Source organism: Pistacia vera, unplaced genomic scaffold, assembly GCF_008641045.1.
Source record: "Pistacia vera cultivar Batoury unplaced genomic scaffold, PisVer_v2 Contig39, whole genome shotgun sequence".
Taxonomy (NCBI): domain Eukaryota; kingdom Viridiplantae; phylum Streptophyta; class Magnoliopsida; order Sapindales; family Anacardiaceae; genus Pistacia; species Pistacia vera.
In genome coordinates, this window is record NW_022196212.1 from 300,797 (window position 1) to 306,386 (window position 5,590).

Genomic DNA, 5,590 nt, shown 5'->3' on the forward strand with positions numbered 1-5,590 from the left:
TGCCTAAAAAGTCACGTTAATGTCAGCTCAACAAGTGCCTAAAAGACAAAGTGTACTAGCTGCCAAGCCCATACCGCCTCAAAGATATTTATACCAACCTTATCTCATTTTAAGAGATGGACAGACGAGAACTCTCCATGTGTTAAGGCAACTTGTAAAACACTCATGACATTGACCTCAAATGTGTATAAATGGGCATATCTCTTCATTAAAGGGGGGTGGGAGGGGTTGCGCATATGAGAGCTAAGCATAGATTTGAGTTTTATTATCTTTCTCTGTAAACCAAGCATTTCTCAATTCTTTGTATGTCTTACCGACAATATCATAGAAATAGTCAGAGAATAATGAAATAACAGTTGATGTAGGATTCATTTTGAGCATCCGAACAATTATAAAAATCGCCTTTGCCATTATTTTATTTATGTTTCTGCAAACATACATAATCTCATCTTCTGCTTTATTTCCTTTCATTTTCATTTCACGTATACTTCCTAAGTGTCCTTAACGCTTTACACTTACGAGTTGTTGGTATCAAAATCAAGTATCAATAAGACTCAACATTTTTAAAATAAAAGAAAATTGTGGATTCAAAAAGTGAATAGTGATTTTATGTGGCCTTGTTAAAACAAATGTATACGTGAATGGCAGTGGAAACGCCGGGCAATTCACTTTGGTTCCATCTCACCGTGGATTTTCATATCTACTTGTTCTATAGCTACCGCTACATTAAGTTAAAAGAAGTTTTAGCAAATTCGAGCCAGCAAGGCCTAAAGTGGATTGTGAGCTAATTTGGAATTGCTGTAACTTTAAGTTTAATAAGTTCTAGTTCATTTTTTGAAATATTCAGTTTTGAAAATAATTTGGAATGTGTTTGGTAAATATAATATTTATAATGGCTATGATTTTCAAAATCTATGATGGTGTGTTTGGTAAATTAGATTTTCAAATTATTGGTGTATGGATAATTACCAAAATAGACAATTTATTTCTTAAAATACTTTTATAATTATAAAATTTTATTTTGTTAATATTTAAAAATGTATTAAAAATTGTAATTTTATTTTGTTAATATTTAAAAATGTATTAAAAATTGTTGAATAAATTATTAAAAATTAATAAGTCAAAAAATTTTTAAAATTGGATTTGGACAATAGCGGTCAACTACTAGCCAATGTCAATCCAATAATCAACCCCGGTCAACACCATTGACCAAAGGTCAATGTTGGTCAATAATGGAGCGTTAACGTCATTAACAGTCCTCTCGGGACTAGTATGAGCCGATTTGTCACAATCCAATGGAATCATTGGATTTAGTGCATCATTTCTCCACAAAAGGTGACAAAACTTCGACTGCCCTTTTTCCAGATTCCGATAGATCGGTTCAATTGGTCTTGATGGGACTGGCGTTGAGGGCTAATGTGTGTCAATCAAGATTGACAAATGAGGGTTGACGTGTGACAATCAGGATTAACAATGAGGGTTGATGCCCATTATTAGAGATCACCGAAATCCGAAAATCACCGCCATCAATCCATTGGTGTCCCTGCCTATCAGTTTAATTTTGTTTATTTCAAAAAAAAAAAAAAAATTATATATTTATTTAAATCAATGTAAGTAAGTCTATAATGTAATGGTATATTTGTTATTTACATATATAAAATCAACTTTGAAAATAATCTGATTTTTAAAAGCTACCCTGGGTAACTTTTAGAATCCTTTTATAAATCTCATTATTTTATAATCGATTTTAAAAGTTATTTACCAAATACTTTAATTGTTATGGCTTAAAACTTAAGTGTTTATTAATTTAAAAAAATAAAATTCTTTGAAATAAGATCTACTTAACATTGTTTATTTCCTTATTAAATATCATTAATTAGGGGCGGACCCAGGCCCTTTGAGGGTAGGCCCAGGCTTGCCCTCAACTTTAAAAAATAATTTGAAAAGTTTTTTTAAAAGGTAAAAGAAATGTTAAAAGTTAAAAAATTAAAAAGTTAGGTTTTGTCTTTTTTATATTCAAGTTTTTCTTCCCCAATTCCCAACTTCCCATTTACATGCGAATGTGGATTTGGAGTGATTATAATCCATATTTTTGTAAACCTTTGTGTATTTTATTTTTATTAGAGTTGTGATTGAACTCTAAATTTGGATAGAATATTTTTGGTGGATTTGTGGTTATTGTAAATGATAATCCTATTTTTTCCTATGATTTTGCATTGAATTTCGATAGGATTTATGAAACTTTTTATACAATTTGGGTCATAATTACTACCTAATTCTATTAATTTGTTTTTGCAGGCCTAAACGATGATTTTGAGCATAAATGACAGTTTTGAGTGTAAATTGTGTAACTTGAGCTTAGAAACTTAGAATGACCTGATTTTAGAAGCTTTGGAAAGCTAAGAAGCGGAGCTACAGCTTTCATGTTTTAGGTTTTTCTTAACTCTGACTGGACAAGGGTGAAAACTTGGCTTGAAATCGTGAACAGTATGTTGAAAACTGAAGAAAAACGTCTTTGGACGTGCTTCAATATTTCTATCATAACTTGAGCTATAGAACTTGGATTGTGCTGATTCTTGAACGAGTAGAAAGATAATTTAAAGGGCTACAATTCATATGTTTAAGACTTTTCCATATTCAGAATTTTTGATGCTCAACTTTGGCCCAAAATATCCTCACCATAGCAAGGAAAAAGCTTCACCGCGGCAAAACTACGTCAGATGTGAAAAATAAAACGACGCGTTTTGGCTTACTAGGGCTTGGTCCTTAAGTGAAAGAGATATAAATTAGCACAAAAATGAAAGAAAAAGGGTATTAGTTTGTCATTTGGAAAGCAGCTCTTGAAAGGAGAAGATTATTGAAGATTTGGGCTTCAAATTAGAGAAGATTTCTCCATCTTTTGCTTATTTTTCAATGATGAATCTTGATTCAATTTGTTTTTGTTATTTTGTTTTGTTTTTTAGTATGAACTGAGTTGTTTAGCTAGGGTTTGATGTAACCTTGATACAATGATTCAAATTTATATGAATTGATTTACTTTGAGTTTTAATTTCATGATTGAGTGTTTTATCTCTTTGCTTAATGACTTTTGGATGCTTGATCACCATTCAAATGTATGTTGTTCACAATGAGACTGAGAAGTGATTTGTGATTGTGCCTTTTGGGATAAATACCGTAGATTAAGCAAACGCTAGAGATAGGTTTAGCGATTTATGAAATCTAGATAGAATTCCATAAAGTTTAAAAGACTTTGAACTATTAATCTTCATTTTATTGGGTGCGAAAGCTTAATATAGATAAGTAGGAAAATATAGCTAGAGAAGGTATGTTTTACAACTTAGGAAATTCCAATTTCAATCAAGGAATTAGAACTTGGGTAATAGAATCTATGATTTGTGTTGGCGTATCTAAGTGAAACCAACACCCTAGCATTTTTTTTAGCATTTTGTTTAATTAATTAAGTTGTTGGGTTTTGCTTTAATTTCATTATCATTCATTTATATTTTCTTAAATTGTATTTAGTTCGTTAATTTTCTATCAATCCAATTTATTGATGCTTCAATTAGGACTTAAACTAGAGAAATCGGTGCTTAGTAACACTATCCTCGTGGGAACGATACTCTACTTATCACTTTATTACTTTTTGCGTCTAATACACTTGCTACATATGTATGTTTGTAAAAAATACGCATAAGTAAACTCTTTTGATTATATTGGATTTAATTGGATCGTTAGATTCCCGTGGTTTTTTTATCTCTTCACATTGAAGAGGTTTTTCCACGTAACAATTTTCTTGTGTTTCCTTGTGAATTGGATGTTATTTTCAAATAGTGGCGGAGCGAGGGGCCCCCTCTGAACAAAAATCCTGGGTCCGCCACTGTCATTAATGATCAAATTTCTTTATTTATATTATTCATTTTACAATAAACTAGTCACTTAAGAGTATTTTCAAATTAAATGTAAATTAAATTTTGTTTAAACTCTTTCTATTATAGAATTTTGACATTTCATTCTCTTATATTATTATTGTTTATAGAAGAGAATGAAATGTCAAAATTCTATAATAGAAAGAGTTTAAAAAAAATGTATACGTGAGGATAAAAACCCACTAAGAGGTGCGGATAAATACTCTTGGGCTCGAGGATTAGTCAGCCCAATCCCATAAGAGTCCTACCCATGTAGTCTATTAAGCTCCATTCCCCTTTAGACATTGCCTTGACCCATCCCAGGAAAGCGGTTTTGGACCCTCCACTGATTAGACCCGAACTCCCCTTCACACAGATGAGCCCTACTTGTCCCCACCTTTCTTTCTCTGCCATTGACCACCGTAGACCAGCCTCTACCAGTCGCTTCATGACCTCCATTCTCAAATCCAGCCACAAGGGAGTGAATCTTCCCATACACCGAACCTTCTCTAGCTCTCTCATTGGATTCAAACTCAGCCAAAGTCTACTCTTGCTTATGACCAGTGTGCACAGTCTCCAATCCTGCATTTGTCAAATTAATTTCAATCTTACCCCCTTCTCTCATAGAGATTACTCCAGCAGCTTCAATCTCTCCTTTGTCAGACACAACCAACCCTTCCTCCATTAGCTTTCTAATCCCCGAGCTTGTCCTTGACTTCAGTTCCTTCCGTCCGTTTTGGTTCTTCACTCCCAGCTTACCTTTTTCCCCTTTTCTTCCCTTCATAATCTGGACGCCTTCAGTCGCCGAAAGCCGACGCATACCATGGACGAAACTCTAGATCTGGTGCGAGTTACTGTAACGCTATTTTTTAAAACGTTTATCTCTCCACACTACTTCTAATTTCAATAGTAAATTAAAATCTTTTAATTGACTTATAAGCTTGAATTCTATTTGTTGAAATTGCAACTGCATTTTCACTTAGTTTTGCTTCAGTCCCAACTACTGGAGACATGACTATTGGTTCTATGTCCTCATTTTAGTACTAAAACTGGGATTGTTATATCCATAATCAGAAGCAAATAAAATAGCTATCAAACAACCACCTTGAAGATTGTGGAAGTTGGCTGTAGTAATGGTTGTGAATAAACTGAAAATAGTTCAAGAAAACAAGAAAGACACAGAGCTAATCAATAAATGATTTCAAATTTCTTGTTATTGTAACTGAATGTCTAACTGAATAGAATACACGAATATCTTCTTCCCTTTTATACGACACTTAGAACTCAACTCAGTCTACTTAGTAGAAGCTGAGCTTATTTGATACAAATAGAAAAATGACGACGCTTTGACAAATGTTAAAGAGCTGCTACTCTTTTTCAGTTTCGCATCTGCATCCCTTTTTACCAACATTCCCCCTCAAACTTGACTGGGGAGACTGACTTTGTATTTGTTTCTTTTCACCAACATTCCCCCTCAAGCCTGGCTGGAGAGATTTTGTATTTGTCTTGTACTGGTACCTCCTTCTGTGGTTAATGCTTCCCTTTAATTTGGGTGCATCTTGCATCTTGAATATGCAAGTCAAATACTACACAACAGACCAGTAGGACATTTTCTGAACACTTGTTCTGCTACACAATGAATTACTCAGAACTAGAGCTGGGCAAGGGACCGGTCCCTTGCAGGC